Here is a 17,205-nt window from a genome sequence, read left to right as displayed (position 1 = left end):
GAGTGGATCATGGGTGGCCAAGTTTGTATGATCACAAATGTGCATGATCACTTTGTTACCAATTTATTAAACAATAACAAAATAAATTGAAACTTCTTTAGTTCTTCAATCAGCTGTTTGCTCTATTATGATAGTTTTTTATGGTTGAAAGCTAAATGTTTTTAAGATAAAATGTATTCTCATTAGCAGTGAAGAAACAGTTTGTAAGTGAACAAACAACATATTTCACATTGGGCAGTAGCAGGAAAGCCTTCCTTAAAGTATACCTGTTGGTATAGGTCATGATTAATAAATTTGATTTCACTGGGGATTGAACCCAGGACCTTCTGCGTGTAAAGCAGATGTGATAACCACTACACTATGAAACCAAGATGGAGGCCGTTCTCACATGGTTGGTCAAACTTGCATGATCAAATATTTTAGTTAAAACTTAGTAAACAGTAATGAGCACAATGTCAAATAAACCTGTATATATCTATTTCAAATGAAACATTTTACAAAGCTTTTCAAGCTAATAATATTTATATTTGAAAAAAATATGCATTCTTTCTAGCAACTTGAACATTTGTATTCTACTGACATGAGATTTAACAAGATTGTCTTGCTATGTATTTTCTTGCCTTGTTATCAAGAGCTGCTTGCATATTTTGGTAAGACTTTGTAGAAACAAAATGCCTTTTAATGACATAATTCAAGTATACTGCTTAAAAAAAACTTGTAGATTAACAAAAATACTACCATTCCAAATGTTAAATTTATCATCATTTTTGCTAAACTTGCAGATAAAAATTAGACATTTCAGTTTTCATTGAAAACAGATGACCTAAGAGTGAATGTTATAATACAACATAACATGATTGCAGCTTCTAATGTATTAACTTGATCACACCAACGCTCTGCAGCATTGGATGGTTACTGGCATTGTCAGGTGAAAATTGAAGTACTGGGAAAATGGCTAATTGGAGATACTGGGTTGAGTGGCATCTTTTTCAAAGGTTGGGAAAACAGTAGTTAGAAATGATGCTACATATCATATGTTAGCTTTAAATAGAAAAAAACGACACTTTGTTACCAATCTCTTTTACAATAACAAAATAAATTGAAACTTCTTTAGTTCTTTAATCAGTTGTTTGCTGTATTATGACATTTTTTATGGTTAAAAGCTAAATGATTTTAGGATAAAATGTATTCTCATTAGCAGAGAAAGAACAGAGTTTATAATTGAACAAACAACACATATAACATTGGATGTTAGCAGGAAAGGCTTCTTAAAAGTGGACCAATTGCATAAGTCCAGTATTGATAAATCTTGTTTCACTGGGGATTGAACCCAGGACCTTCCACGAGTAAAGCAGATGTGATAACCCTTACACTATGAAACCAGGATGAGTGGACAATGGGTGGCCAAGTTTGTATGATCAGAAATGTGCATGATCACTTTGTTACCAATTTATTATACAATAACAAAATAAATTGAAACTTCTTTAGTTCTTTAATCAGTTGTTTGCTCTAATATGATAGTTTTTTATGGTTGAAAGCTAAATGTTTTAAAGATAAAATGTAATCTAATTAGCAGTGAAGAAACAGTTTGTAAGTTAACAAACAACATATTTCACATTGGGCAGTAGCAGGAAAGCCTTCCTTAAAGTATACCTGTTGGTATAGGTCATGATTAATAAAATTGATTTCACTGGGGATTGAACCCAGGACCTTTTGCGTGTAAAGCAGATGGGATTACCACTACACTATGAAACCAAGATGGAAGCTTTCCTCACATGGTTGGTCAAACTTGCAAGATCAAAAATTTTAGTTAAAACTTAGTAAAGAGTAATGAGCACAATGTCAAATAAACCTGTATATATCTATTTCAAATGAAACATTTTACAAAGCTTTTCAAGCTAATAATATTTATATTTGAAAAAAATATGCATTATTTCTAGCAACTTGAACATGTGTATTCTACTGACATGAGATTTAACAAGATTGTCTTGCTATCTATTTTCTTGCCTTGTTATCAAGAGCTGCTTGCATATTTTGGTAAGACTTTGTAGAAATAAAATGCCTTTTAATGACATAATTCAAGTATACTGCTTAAAAAAAACTTGTAGGATAACAAAAATACTACCATTCAAATGTTAAATTTATCATCATTTTTGGTAAACTTGCAGATAAAAATTAGACATTTCTGTTTTCATTGAAAACCGATGACCTAAGAGTGAATGATATAAGACAAAATATGATTGCAGCTTCTAATGTATTAACTTGATCACACCAACGCTCTGCAGCATTGGATGGTTACTGGCATTGTCAGGTGAAAATTGAAGTACTGGGAAAAATGGCTACATGGAGATACTGGGTTGAGTGGCATCTTTTTCAATGGTTGCGAAAACAGTAGTTAGAAATGATGCTGCAATTCAAATGTTAGCTTTAAATAGAAAAAAACGACACTTTGTTACCAATCTCTTTTACAACAACAAAATAAATTGAAACTTCTTTAGTTCTTTAATCAGTTGTTTTCTGTATTATGATTTTTTATGGTTAAAAGCTAAATGATTTTAGGATAAAATGTATTCTCATTAGCAGAGAAAGAACAGAGTTTATAATTGAATAAACAACACATCTAACATTGGATGTTAGTAGGAAAGGCTTCTTAAAAGTGGACCAGTTGAATAAGTTCAGTATTGACAAATCCAGTTTTACTGGGGATTGAACCCAAGACTTTCCACGAGTAAAGCAGATGTGATAACCCTTACACTATGAAACCAGGATGAGAGGACAATGGGTGGCCAAGTTTGTATGATCAGAAATGTGCATGATCACTTTGTTACCAATTTATTATTCAATAACAAAATAAATTGAAACTTCTTTAGTTCTTTAATCAGTTGTTTGCTCTAGTATGATAGTTTTTTATGGTTGAAAGCTAAATGTTTTAAAGATAAAATGTATTCTCATTAGCAGAGAAGAAATAGTTTGTAAGTTAACAAACAACATATATCACATTGGGCAGTAGCAGGAAAGCCTTCCTTAAAGTATACCTGTTGGTATAGGTCATGATTAATAAATTTGATTTCACTGGGGATTGAACCCAGGACCTTTTGCGTGTAAAGCAGATGGGATTACCACTACACTATGAAACCAAGATGGAGGCTGCCCTCACATGGTTGGTCAAACTTGCAAGATCAAAAATTTTAGTTAAAACTTAGTAAAGAGTAATGAGCACAATGTCAAATAAACCTGTATATATCTATTTCAAATGAAACATTTTACAAAGCTTTTCAAGTTAATAATATTTATATTTGAAAAAAATATGCATTATTTCTAGCAACTTGAACATGTGTATTCTACTGACATGAGATTTAACAAGATTGTCTTGCTATCTATTTTCTTGCCTTGTTATCAAGAGCTGCTTGCATATTTTGGTAAGACTTTGTAGAAATAAAATGCCTTTTAATGACATAATTCAAGTATACTGCTTAAAAAAAACTTGTAGATTAACAAAAATACTACCATTCCAAATGTTAAATTTATCATCATTTTTGCTAAACTTGCAGATAAAAATTAGACATTTCTGTTTTCATTGAAAACAGATGACCTAAGAGTGAATGTTATAATACAACATAACATGATTGCAGCTTCTAATGTATTAACTTGATCACACCAACGCTCTGCAGCATTGGATGGTTACTGGCATTGTCAGGTGAAAATTGAAGTACTGGGAAAATGGCTAATTGGAGATACTGGGTTGAGTGGCATCTTTTTCAAAGGTTGGGAAAACAGTAGTTAGAAATGATGCTACATATCATATGTTAGCTTTAAATAGAAAAAAACGACACTTTGTTACCAATTTCTTTTACAATAACAAAATAAATTGAAACTTCTTTAGTTCTTTAATCAGTTGTTTGCTGTATTATGACATTTTTTATGGTTAAAAGCTAAATGATTTTAGGATAAAATGTATTCTCATTAGCAGAGAAAGAACAGAGTTTATAATTGAACAAACAACACATATAACATTGGATGTTAGCAGGAAAGGCTTCTTAAAAGTGGACCAATTGCATAAGTCCAGTATTGATAAATCTTGTTTCACTGGGGATTGAACCCAGGACCTTCCACGAGTAAAGCAGATGTGAGAACCCTTACACTATGAAACCAGGATGAGTGGACAATGGGTGGCCAAGTTTGTATGATCAGAAATGTGCATGATCACTTTGTTACCAATTTATTATACAATAACAAAATAAATTGAAACTTCTTTAGTTCTTTAATCAGTTGTTTGCTCTAATATGATAGTTTTTTATGGTTGAAAGCTAAATGTTTTAAAGATAAAATGTAATCTAATTAGCAGTGAAGAAACAGTTTGTAAGTTAACAAACAACATATTTCACATTGGGCAGTAGCAGGAAAGCCTTCCTTAAAGTATACCTGTTGGTATAGGTCATGATTAATAAAATTGATTTCACTGGGGATTGAACCCAGGACCTTTTGCGTGTAAAGCAGATGGGATTACCACTACACTATGAAACCAAGATGGAAGCTTTCCTCACATGGTTGGTCAAACTTGCAAGATCAAAAATTTTAATTAAAACTTAGTAAAGAGTAATGAGCACAATGTCAAATAAACCTGTATATATCTATTTCAAATGAAACATTTTACAAAGCTTTTCAAGTTAATAATATTTATATTTGAAAAAAATATGCATTATTTCTAGCAACTTGAACATGTGTATTCTACTGACATGAGATTTAACAAGATTGTCTTGCTATCTATTTTCTTGCCTTGTTATCAAGAGCTGCTTGCATATTTTGGTAAGACTTTGTAGAAATAAAATGCCTTTTAATGACATAATTCAAGTATACTGCTTAAAAAAAACTTGTAGGATAACAAAAATACTACCATTCAAATGTTAAATTTATCATCATTTTTGGTAAACTTGCAGATAAAAATTAGACATTTCTGTTTTCATTGAAAACCGATGACCTAAGAGTGAATGATATAAGACAAAATATGATTGCAGCTTCTAATGTATTAACTTGATCACACCAACGCTCTGCAGCATTGGATGGTTACTGGCATTGTCAGGTGAAAATTGAAGTACTGGGAAAAATGGCTACATGGAGATACTGGGTTGAGTGGCATCTTTTTCAATGGTTGCGAAAACAGTAGTTAGAAATGATGCTGCAATTCAAATGTTAGCTTTAAATAGAAAAAAACGACACTTTGTTACCAATCTCTTTTACAACAACAAAATAAATTGAAACTTCTTTAGTTCTTTAATCAGTTGTTTTCTGTATTATGATTTTTTTATGGTTAAAAGCTAAATGATTTTAGGATAAAATGTATTCTCATTAGCAGAGAAAGAACAGAGTTTATAATTGAATAAACAACACATCTAACATTGGATGTTAGCAGGAAAGGCTTCTTAAAAGTGGACCAGTTGAATAAGTTCAGTATTGACAAATCCAGTTTTACTGGGGATTGAACCCAAGACTTTCCACGAGTAAATCAGATGTGATAACCCTTACACTATGAAACCAGGATGAGAGGACAATGGGTGGCCAAGTTTGTATGATCAGAAATGTGCATGATCACTTTGTTACCAATTTATTATTCAATAACAAAATAAATTGAAACTTCTTTAGTTCTTTAATCAGTTGTTTGCTCTAGTATGATAGTTTTTTATGGTTGAAAGCTAAATGTTTTAAAGATAAAATGTATTCTCATTAGCAGAGAAGAAATAGTTTGTAAGTTAACAAACAACATATTTCACATTGGGCAGTAGCAGGAAAGCCTTCCTTAAAGTATACCTGTTGGTATAGGTCATGATTAATAACTTTGATTTCACTGGGGATTGAACCCAGGGCCTTCTGCGTGTAAAGCAGTTGGGATTACCACTACAGTATGAAATCTGTATATAACTATTTTAAATGAAACATTTTACAAAGCTTTTCAAGCTAATAGTATTTATATTTGAAAAAAATATGCATTTTTTCTAGCAACTTGAACATTTTTTATTCTACTGACATGAGATTTAACAATATTGTCTTGCTATGTATTTTGTTGCCTTGTTATCAAGAGTTGCTTGCATATTTTGGTAAGACTTTGTAGAAATAAAATGACTTTTAATGACATAATTCAAGTCAACTGCTTAAAAAAACTTGTAGATTAACAAAAATACTACCATTCCAAATGTTAAATTTATCATCATTTTTGCTAAACTTGCAGATAAAAATTAGACATTTCTGTTTTCATTGAAAACAGATGACCTAAGAGTGAATGTTATAATACAACATAACATGATTGCAGCTTCTAATGTATTAACTTGATCACACCAACCCTCTGCAGCATTGGATGGTTACTGGCATTGTCAGGTGAAAATTGAAGTACTGGGAAAATGGCTACATGAAGATACTGGGTTGAGTGGCATCTTTTTCAAAGGTTGGGAAAACAGTAGTTAGAAATGATGCTACAATTCATATGTTAGCTTTAATTAGAAAAAAATGATACTTTGTTACCAATCTCTTTTACAATAACAAAATAAATTGAAACTTCTTTAGTTCTTTAATCAGTTGTTTGCTGTATTATGATATTTTTTATGGTTAAAAGCTAAATGATTTTAGGATAAAATGTATTCTCATTAGCAGAGAAAGAACAGAGTTTATAATTGAACAAATAACACATCTAACATTGGATATTAGTAGGAAAGGCTTCTTAAAAGTAGACCAGATTGAATAAGTTCAGTATTGACAAATCTGGTTTCACTGGGAATTGAACCCAGGACCTTCTACGAGTAAAGCAGATGTGATAACCCTTACACTATGAAACCAAGATGATTGGATCATGGGTGGCCAAGTTTGTATGATCACAAATGTGCATGATCACTTTGTTACCAATTTATTAAACAATAACAAAATAAATTGAAACTTCTTTAGTTCTTCAATCAGCTGTTTGCTCTATTATGATAGTTTTTTACGGTTGAAAGCTAAATGTTTTTAAGATAAAATGTATTCTCATTAGCAGTGAAGAAACAGTTTGTAAGTGAACAAACAACATATTTCACATTGGGCAGTAGCAGGAAAGCCTTCCTTAAAGTATACCTGTTGGTATAGGTCATGATTAATAAATTTGATTTCACTGGGGATTGAACCTAGGACCTTCTGCGTGTAAAGCAGATGTGATAACCACTACACTATGAAACCAAGATGGAGGCCATTCTCACATGGTTGGTCAAACTTGCATGATCAAATATTTTAGTTAAAACTTAGTAAACAGTAATGAGCACAATGTCAAATAAACCTGTATATATCTATTTCAAATGAAACATTTTACAAAGCTTTTCAAGCTAATAATATTTATATTTGAAAATAATATGCATTCTTTCTAGCAACTTGAACATTTGTATTCTACTGACATGAGATTTAACAAGATTGTCTTGCTATGTATTTTCTTGCCTTGTTATCAAGAGCTGCTTGCATATTTTGGTAAGACTTTGTAGAAACAAAATGCCTTTTAATGACATAATTCAAGTATACTGCTTAAAAAAAACTTGTAGATTAACAAAAATACTACCATTCCAAATGTTAAATTTATCATCATTTTTGCTAAACTTGCAGATAAAAATTAGACATTTCTGTTTTCATTGAAAACAGATGACCTAAGAGTGAATGTTATAATACAACATAACATGATTGCAGCTTCTAATGTATTAACTTGATCACACCAACGCTCTGCAGCATTGGATGGTTACTGGCATTGTCAGGTGAAAATTGAAGTACTGGGAAAATGGCTAATTGGAGATACTGGGTTGAGTGGCATCTTTTTCAAAGGTTGGGAAAACAGTAGTTAGAAATGATGCTACATATCATATGTTAGCTTTAAATAGAAAAAAACGACACTTTGTTACCAATTTCTTTTACAATAACAAAATAAATTGAAACTTCTTTAGTTCTTTAATCAGTTGTTTGCTGTATTATGACATTTTTTATGGTTAAAAGCTAAATGATTTTAGGATAAAATGTATTCTCATTAGCAGAGAAAGAACAGAGTTTATAATTGAACAAACAACACATATAACATTGGATGTTAGCAGGAAAGGCTTCTTAAAAGTGGACCAATTGCATAAGTCCAGTATTGATAAATCTTGTTTCACTGGGGATTGAACCCAGGACCTTCCACGAGTAAAGCAGATGTGATAACCCTTACACTATGAAACCAGGATGAGTGGACAATGGGTGGCCAAGTTTGTATGATCAGAAATGTGCATGATCACTTTGTTACCAATTTATTATACAATAACAAAATAAATTGAAACTTCTTTAGTTCTTTAATCAGTTGTTTGCTCTAATATGATAGTTTTTTATGGTTGAAAGCTAAATGTTTTAAAGATAAAATGTAATCTAATTAGCAGTGAAGAAACAGTTTGTAAGTTAACAAACAACATATTTCACATTGGGCAGTAGCAGGAAAGCCTTCCTTAAAGTATACCTGTTGGTATAGGTCATGATTAATAAAATTGATTTCACTGGGGATTGAACCCAGGACCTTTTGCGTGTAAAGCAGATGGGATTACCACTACACTATGAAACCAAGATGGAAGCTTTCCTCACATGGTTGGTCAAACTTGCAAGATCAAAAATTTTAGTTAAAACTTAGTAAAGAGTAATGAGCACAATGTCAAATAAACCTGTATATATCTATTTCAAATGAAACATTTTACAAAGCTTTTCAAGCTAGTAATATTTATATTTGAAAAAAATATGCATTATTTCTAGCAACTTGAACATGTGTATTCTACTGACATGAGATTTAACAAGATTGTCTTGCTATCTATTTTCTTGCCTTGCTATCAAGAGCTGCTTGCATATTTTGGTAAGACTTTGTAGAAATAAAATGCCTTTTAATGACATAATTCAAGTATACTGCTTAAAAAAAACTTGTAGGATAACAAAAATACTACCATTCAAATGTTAAATTTATCATCATTTTTGGTAAACTTGCAGATAAAAATTAGACATTTCTGTTTTCATTGAAAACCGATGACCTAAGAGTGAATGATATAAGACAAAATATGATTGCAGCTTCTAATGTATTAACTTGATCACACCAACGCTCTGCAGCATTGGATGGTTACTGGCATTGTCAGGTGAAAATTGAAGTACTGGGAAAAATGGCTACATGGAGATACTGGGTTGAGTGGCATCTTTTTCAATGGTTGCGAAAACAGTAGTTAGAAATGATGCTGCAATTCAAATGTTAGCTTTAAATAGAAAAAAACGACACTTTGTTACCAATCTCTTTTACAACAACAAAATAAATTGAAACTTCTTTAGTTCTTTAATCAGTTGTTTTCTGTATTATGATTTTTTATGGTTAAAAGCTAAATGATTTTAGGATAAAATGTATTCTCATTAGCAGAGAAAGAACAGAGTTTATAATTGAATAAACAACACATCTAACATTGGATGTTAGTAGGAAAGGCTTCTTAAAAGTGGACCAGTTGAATAAGTTCAGTATTGACAAATCCAGTTTTACTGGGGATTGAACCCAAGACTTTACACGAGTAAAGCAGATGTGATAACCCTTACACTATGAAACCAGGATGAGAGGACAATGGGTGGCCAAGTTTGTATGATCAGAAATGTGCATGATCACTTTGTTACCAATTTATTATTCAATAACAAAATAAATTGAAACTTCTTTAGTTCTTTAATCAGTTGTTTGCTCTAGTATGATAGTTTTTTATGGTTGAAAGCTAAATGTTTTAAAGATAAAATGTATTCTCATTAGCAGAGAAGAAATAGTTTGTAAGTTAACAAACAACATATATCACATTGGGCAGTAGCAGGAAAGCCTTCCTTAAAGTATACCTGTTGGTATAGGTCATGATTAATAAATTTGATTTCACTGGGGATTGAACCCAGGACCTTTTGCGTGTAAAGCAGATGGGATTACCACTACACTATGAAACCAAGATGGAGGCTGCCCTCACATGGTTGGTCAAACTTGCAAGATCAAAAATTTTAGTTAAAACTTAGTAAAGAGTAATGAGCACAATGTAAAATAAACCTGTATATATCTATTTCAAATGAAACATTTTACAAAGCTTTTCAAGTTAATAATATTTATATTTGAAAAAAATATGCATTATTTCTAGCAACTTGAACATGTGTATTCTACTGACATGAGATTTAACAAGATTGTCTTGCTATCTATTTTCTTGCCTTGTTATCAAGAGCTGCTTGCATATTTTGGTAAGACTTTGTAGAAATAAAATGCCTTTTAATGACATAATTCAAGTATACTGCTTAAAAAAAACTTGTAGATTAACAAAAATACTACCATTCCAAATGTTAAATTTATCATAATTTTTGCTAAACTTGCAGATAAAAATTAGACATTTCTGTTTTCATTGAAAACAGATGACCTAAGAGTGAATGTTATAATACAACATAACATGATTGCAGCTTCTAATGTATTAACTTGATCACACCAACGCTCTGCAGCATTGGATGGTTACTGGCATTGTCAGGTGAAAATTGAAGTACTGGGAAAATGGCTAATTGGAGATACTGGGTTGAGTGGCATCTTTTTCAAAGGTTGGGAAAACAGTAGTTAGAAATGATGCTACATATCATATGTTAGCTTTAAATAGAAAAAAACGACACTTTGTTACCAATTTCTTTTACAATAACAAAATAAATTGAAACTTCTTTAGTTCTTTAATCAGTTGTTTGCTGTATTATGACATTTTTTATGGTTAAAAGCTAAATGATTTTAGGATAAAATGTATTCTCATTAGCAGAGAAAGAACAGAGTTTATAATTGAACAAACAACACATATAACATTGGATGTTAGCAGGAAAGGCTTCTTAAAAGTGGACCAATTGCATAAGTCCAGTATTGATAAATCTTGTTTCACTGGGGATTGAACCCAGGACCTTCCACGAGTAAAGCAGATGTGATAACCCTTACACTATGAAACCAGGATGAGTGGACAATGGGTGGCCAAGTTTGTATGATCAGAAATGTGCATGATCACTTTGTTACCAATTTATTATACAATAACAAAATAAATTGAAACTTCTTTAGTTCTTTAATCAGTTGTTTGCTCTAATATGATAGTTTTTTATGGTTGAAAGCTAAATGTTTTAAAGATAAAATGTAATCTAATTAGCAGTGAAGAAACAGTTTGTAAGTTAACAAACAACATATTTCACATTGGGCAGTAGCAGGAAAGCCTTCCTTAAAGTATACCTGTTGGTATAGGTCATGATTAATAAAATTGATTTCACTGGGGATTGAACCCAGGACCTTTTGCGTGTAAAGCAGATGGGATTACCACTACACTATGAAACCAAGATGGAAGCTTTCCTCACATGGTTGGTCAAACTTGCAAGATCAAAAATTTTAATTAAAACTTAGTAAAGAGTAATGAGCACAATGTCAAATAAACCTGTATATATCTATTTCAAATGAAACATTTTACAAAGCTTTTCAAGTTAATAATATTTATATTTGAAAAAAATATGCATTATTTCTAGCAACTTGAACATGTGTATTCTACTGACATGAGATTTAACAAGATTGTCTTGCTATCTATTTTCTTGCCTTGTTATCAAGAGCTGCTTGCATATTTTGGTAAGACTTTGTAGAAATAAAATGCCTTTTAATGACATAATTCAAGTATACTGCTTAAAAAAAACTTGTAGGATAACAAAAATACTACCATTCAAATGTTAAATTTATCATCATTTTTGGTAAACTTGCAGATAAAAATTAGACATTTCTGTTTTCATTGAAAACCGATGACCTAAGAGTGAATGATATAAGACAAAATATGATTGCAGCTTCTAATGTATTAACTTGATCACACCAACGCTCTGCAGCATTGGATGGTTACTGGCATTGTCAGGTGAAAATTGAAGTACTGGGAAAAATGGCTACATGGAGATACTGGGTTGAGTGGCATCTTTTTCAATGGTTGCGAAAACAGTAGTTAGAAATGATGCTGCAATTCAAATGTTAGCTTTAAATAGAAAAAAACGACACTTTGTTACCAATCTCTTTTACAACAACAAAATAAATTGAAACTTCTTTAGTTCTTTAATCAGTTGTTTTCTGTATTATGATTTTTTTATGGTTAAAAGCTAAATGATTTTAGGATAAAATGTATTCTCATTAGCAGAGAAAGAACAGAGTTTATAATTGAATAAACAACACATCTAACATTGGATGTTAGCAGGAAAGGCTTCTTAAAAGTGGACCAGTTGAATAAGTTCAGTATTGACAAATCCAGTTTTACTGGGGATTGAACCCAAGACTTTCCACGAGTAAATCAGATGTGATAACCCTTACACTATGAAACCAGGATGAGAGGACAATGGGTGGCCAAGTTTGTATGATCAGAAATGTGCATGATCACTTTGTTACCAATTTATTATTCAATAACAAAATAAATTGAAACTTCTTTAGTTCTTTAATCAGTTGTTTGCTCTAGTATGATAGTTTTTTATGGTTGAAAGCTAAATGTTTTAAAGATAAAATGTATTCTCATTAGCAGAGAAGAAATAGTTTGTAAGTTAACAAACAACATATTTCACATTGGGCAGTAGCAGGAAAGCCTTCCTTAAAGTATACCTGTTGGTATAGGTCATGATTAATAACTTTGATTTCACTGGGGATTGAACCCAGGGCCTTCTGCGTGTAAAGCAGTTGGGATTACCACTACAGTATGAAATCTGTATATAACTATTTTAAATGAAACATTTTACAAAGCTTTTCAAGCTAATAGTATTTATATTTGAAAAAAATATGCATTTTTTCTAGCAACTTGAACATTTTTTATTCTACTGACATGAGATTTAACAATATTGTCTTGCTATGTATTTTGTTGCCTTGTTATCAAGAGTTGCTTGCATATTTTGGTAAGACTTTGTAGAAATAAAATGACTTTTAATGACATAATTCAAGTCAACTGCTTAAAAAAACTTGTAGATTAACAAAAATACTACCATTCCAAATGTTAAATTTATCATCATTTTTGCTAAACTTGCAGATAAAAATTAGACATTTCTGTTTTCATTGAAAACAGATGACCTAAGAGTGAATGTTATAATACAACATAACATGATTGCAGCTTCTAATGTATTAACTTGATCACACCAACCCTCTGCAGCATTGGATGGTTACTGGCATTGTCAGGTGAAAATTGAAGTACTGGGAAAATGGCTACATGAAGATACTGGGTTGAGTGGCATCTTTTTCAAAGGTTGGGAAAACAGTAGTTAGAAATGATGCTACAATTCATATGTTAGCTTTAATTAGAAAAAAATGATACTTTGTTACCAATCTCTTTTACAATAACAAAATAAATTGAAACTTCTTTAGTTCTTTAATCAGTTGTTTGCTGTATTATGATATTTTTTATGGTTAAAAGCTAAATGATTTTAGGATAAAATGTATTCTCATTAGCAGAGAAAGAATAGAGTTTATAATTGAACAAATAACACATCTAACATTGGATATTAGTAGGAAAGGCTTCTTAAAAGTAGACCAGATTGAATAAGTTCAGTATTGACAAATCTGGTTTCACTGGGAATTGAACCCAGGACCTTCTACGAGTAAAGCAGATGTGATAACCCTTACACTATGAAACCAAGATGAGTGGATCATGGGTGGCCAAGTTTGTATGATCACAAATGTGCATGAACACTTTGTTACCAATTTATTAAACAATAACAAAATAAATTGAAACTTCTTTAGTTCTTCAATCAGCTGTTTGCTCTATTATGATAGTTTTTTATGGTTGAAAGCTAAATGTTTTTAAGATAAAATGTATTCTCATTAGCAGTGAAGAAACAGTTTGTAAGTGAACAAACAACATATTTCACATTGGGCAGTAGCAGGAAAGCCTTCCTTAAAGTATACCTGTTGGTATAGGTCATGATTAATAAATTTGATTTCACTGGGGATTGAACCCAGTACCTTCTGCGTGTAAAGCAGATGTGATAACCACTACACTATGAAACCAAGATGGAGGCCATTCTCACATGGTTGGTCAAACTTGCATGATCAAATATTTTAGTTAAAACTTAGTAAACAGTAATGAGCACAATGTCAAATAAACCTGTATATATCTATTTCAAATGAAACATTTTACAAAGCTTTTCAAGCTAATAATATTTATATTTGAAAAAAATATGCATTCTTTCTAGCAACTTGAACATTTGTATTCTACTGACATGAGATTTAACAAGATTGTCTTGCTATGTATTTTCTTGCCTTGTTATCAAGAGCTGCTTGCATATTTTGGTAAGACTTTGTAGAAACAAAATGCCTTTTAATGACATAATTCAAGTATACTGCTTAAAAAAAACTTGTAGATTAACAAAAATACTACCATTCCAAATGTTAAATTTATCATCATTTTTGCTAAACTTGCAGATAAAAATTAGACATTTCTGTTTTCATTGAAAACAGATGACCTAAGAGTGAATGTTATAATACAACATAACATGATTGCAGCTTCTAATGTATTAACTTGATCACACCAACGCTCTGCAGCATTGGATGGTTACTGGCATTGTCAGGTGAAAATTGAAGTACTGGGAAAATGGCTAATTGGAGATACTGGGTTGAGTGGCATCTTTTTCAAAGGTTGGGAAAACAGTAGTTAGAAATGATGCTACATATCATATGTTAGCTTTAAATAGAAAAAAACGACACTTTGTTACCAATTTCTTTTACAATAACAAAATAAATTGAAACTTCTTTAGTTCTTTAATCAGTTGTTTGCTGTATTATGACATTTTTTATGGTTAAAAGCTAAATGATTTTAGGATAAAATGTATTCTCATTAGCAGAGAAAGAACAGAGTTTATAATTGAACAAACAACACATATAACATTGGATGTTAGCAGGAAAGGCTTCTTAAAAGTGGACCAATTGCATAAGTCCAGTATTGATAAATCTTGTTTCACTGGGGATTGAACCCAGGACCTTTCACGAGTAAAGCAGATGTGATAACCCTTACACTATGAAACCAGGATGAGTGGACAATGGGTGGCCAAGTTTGTATGATCAGAAATGTGCATGATCACTTTGTTACCAATTTATTATACAATAACAAAATAAATTGAAACTTCTTTAGTTCTTTAATCAGTTGTTTGCTCTAATATGATAGTTTTTTATGGTTGAAAGCTAAATGTTTTAAAGATAAAATGTAATCTAATTAGCAGTGAAGAAACAGTTTGTAAGTTAACAAACAACATATTTCACATTGGGCAGTAGCAGGAAAGCCTTCCTTAAAGTATACCTGTTGGTATAGGTCATGATTAATAAAATTGATTTCACTGGGGATTGAACCCAGGACCTTTTGCGTGTAAAGCAGATGGGATTACCACTACACTATGAAACCAAGATGGAAGCTTTCCTCACATGGTTGGTCAAACTTGCAAGATCAAAAATTTTAGTTAAAACTTAGTAAAGAGTAATGAGCACAATGTCAAATAAACCTGTATATATCTATTTCAAATGAAACATTTTACAAAGCTTTTCAAGCTAATAATATTTATATTTGAAAAAAATATGCATTATTTCTAGCAACTTGAACATGTGTATTCTACTGACATGAGATTTAACAAGATTGTCTTGCTATCTATTTTCTTGCCTTGTTATCAAGAGCTGCTTGCATATTTTGGTAAGACTTTGTAGAAATAAAATGCCTTTTAATGACATAATTCAAGTATACTGCTTAAAAAAAACTTGTAGGATAACAAAAATACTACCATTCAAATGTTAAATTTATCATCATTTTTGGTAAACTTGCAGATAAAAATTAGACATTTCTGTTTTCATTGAAAACCGATGACCTAAGAGTGAATGATATAAGACAAAATATGATTGCAGCTTCTAATGTATTAACTTGATCACACCAACGCTCTGCAGCATTGGATGGTTACTGGCATTGTCAGGTGAAAATTGAAGTACTGGGAAAAATGGCTACATGGAGATACTGGGTTGAGTGGCATCTTTTTCAATGGTTGCGAAAACAGTAGTTAGAAATGATGCTGCAATTCAAATGTTAGCTTTAAATAGAAAAAAACGACACTTTGTTACCAATCTCTTTTACAACAACAAAATAAATTGAAACTTCTTTAGTTCTTTAATCAGTTGTTTTCTGTATTATGATTTTTTATGGTTAAAAGCTAAATGATTTTAGGATAAAATGTATTCTCATTAGCAGAGAAAGAACAGAGTTTATAATTGAATAAACAACACATCTAACATTGGATGTTAGTAGGAAAGGCTTCTTAAAAGTGGACCAGTTGAATAAGTTCAGTATTGACAAATCCAGTTTTACTGGGGATTGAACCCAAGACTTTCCACGAGTAAAGCAGATGTGATAACCCTTACACTATGAAACCAGGATGAGAGGACAATGGGTGGCCAAGTTTGTATGATCAGAAATGTGCATGATCACTTTGTTACCAATTTATTATTCAATAACAAAATAAATTGAAACTTCTTTAGTTCTTTAATCAGTTGTTTGCTCTAGTATGATAGTTTTTTATGGTTGAAAGCTAAATGTTTTAAAGATAAAATGTATTCTCATTAGCAGAGAAGAAATAGTTTGTAAGTTAACAAACAACATATATCACATTGGGCAGTAGCAGGAAAGCCTTCCTTAAAGTATACCTGTTGGTATAGGTCATGATTAATAAATTTGATTTCACTGGGGATTGAACCCAGGACCTTTTGCGTGTAAAGCAGATGGGATTACCACTACACTATGAAACCAAGATGGAGGCTGCCCTCACATGGTTGGTCAAACTTGCAAGATCAAAAATTTTAGTTAAAACTTAGTAAAGAGTAATGAGCACAATGTCAAATAAACCTGTATATATCTATTTCAAATGAAACATTTTACAAAGCTTTTCAAGTTAATAATATTTATATTTGAAAAAAATATGCATTATTTCTAGCAACTTGAACATGTGTATTCTACTGACATGAGATTTAACAAGATTGTCTTGCTATCTATTTTCTTGCCTTGTTATCAAGAGCTGCTTGCATATTTTGGTAAGACTTTGTAGAAATAAAATGCCTTTTAATGACATAATTCAAGTATACTGCTTAAAAAAAACTTGTAGATTAACAAAAATACTACCATTCCAAATGTTAAATTTATCATCATTTTTGCTAAACTT

The 17,205-nt window shown here is 31.2% G+C and overlaps 13 non-coding genes across 13 annotated transcripts; all 13 read right to left on the bottom strand.

Moving 5' to 3' along the window:
• Positions 1–295: 295 nt before the first annotated feature.
• On the bottom strand, positions 296–368 carry TRNAV-UAC (transfer RNA valine (anticodon UAC)). The gene has a single exon. It is a non-coding gene; the product is annotated as a tRNA-Val (tRNA).
• A 1,314-nt stretch (positions 369–1,682) lies between these two features.
• On the bottom strand, positions 1,683–1,755 carry TRNAV-UAC (transfer RNA valine (anticodon UAC)). Its single transcript has one exon. It is a non-coding gene; the product is annotated as a tRNA-Val (tRNA).
• A 1,309-nt stretch (positions 1,756–3,064) lies between these two features.
• On the bottom strand, positions 3,065–3,137 carry TRNAV-UAC (transfer RNA valine (anticodon UAC)). The gene has a single exon. It is a non-coding gene; the product is annotated as a tRNA-Val (tRNA).
• A 1,314-nt stretch (positions 3,138–4,451) lies between these two features.
• Positions 4,452–4,524, bottom strand: TRNAV-UAC (transfer RNA valine (anticodon UAC)). Its single transcript has one exon. It is a non-coding gene; the product is annotated as a tRNA-Val (tRNA).
• A 2,227-nt stretch (positions 4,525–6,751) lies between these two features.
• On the bottom strand, positions 6,752–6,824 carry TRNAV-UAC (transfer RNA valine (anticodon UAC)). The gene has a single exon. It is a non-coding gene; the product is annotated as a tRNA-Val (tRNA).
• A 300-nt stretch (positions 6,825–7,124) lies between these two features.
• On the bottom strand, positions 7,125–7,197 carry TRNAV-UAC (transfer RNA valine (anticodon UAC)). The gene has a single exon. It is a non-coding gene; the product is annotated as a tRNA-Val (tRNA).
• Positions 7,198–8,511: 1,314 nt separating this feature from the next.
• Positions 8,512–8,584, bottom strand: TRNAV-UAC (transfer RNA valine (anticodon UAC)). The gene has a single exon. It is a non-coding gene; the product is annotated as a tRNA-Val (tRNA).
• Positions 8,585–9,893: 1,309 nt separating this feature from the next.
• On the bottom strand, positions 9,894–9,966 carry TRNAV-UAC (transfer RNA valine (anticodon UAC)). The gene has a single exon. It is a non-coding gene; the product is annotated as a tRNA-Val (tRNA).
• Positions 9,967–11,280: 1,314 nt separating this feature from the next.
• Positions 11,281–11,353, bottom strand: TRNAV-UAC (transfer RNA valine (anticodon UAC)). Its single transcript has one exon. It is a non-coding gene; the product is annotated as a tRNA-Val (tRNA).
• Positions 11,354–13,580: 2,227 nt separating this feature from the next.
• On the bottom strand, positions 13,581–13,653 carry TRNAV-UAC (transfer RNA valine (anticodon UAC)). Its single transcript has one exon. It is a non-coding gene; the product is annotated as a tRNA-Val (tRNA).
• Positions 13,654–13,953: 300 nt separating this feature from the next.
• TRNAV-UAC (transfer RNA valine (anticodon UAC)) lies at positions 13,954–14,026 on the bottom strand. The gene has a single exon. It is a non-coding gene; the product is annotated as a tRNA-Val (tRNA).
• Positions 14,027–15,340: 1,314 nt separating this feature from the next.
• Positions 15,341–15,413, bottom strand: TRNAV-UAC (transfer RNA valine (anticodon UAC)). The gene has a single exon. It is a non-coding gene; the product is annotated as a tRNA-Val (tRNA).
• Positions 15,414–16,722: 1,309 nt separating this feature from the next.
• Positions 16,723–16,795, bottom strand: TRNAV-UAC (transfer RNA valine (anticodon UAC)). The gene has a single exon. It is a non-coding gene; the product is annotated as a tRNA-Val (tRNA).
• Between the last annotated feature and the right edge of the window lie 410 nt (positions 16,796–17,205).

Source organism: Taudactylus pleione, unplaced genomic scaffold, assembly GCF_031769625.1.
Source record: "Taudactylus pleione unplaced genomic scaffold, aTauple2 ptg000085l, whole genome shotgun sequence".
Lineage (NCBI taxonomy): Eukaryota > Metazoa > Chordata > Amphibia > Anura > Myobatrachidae > Taudactylus > Taudactylus pleione.
Note: the sequence above shows the minus strand (reverse complement) of the source record. Positions and strands in the feature narration are given on the sequence as shown.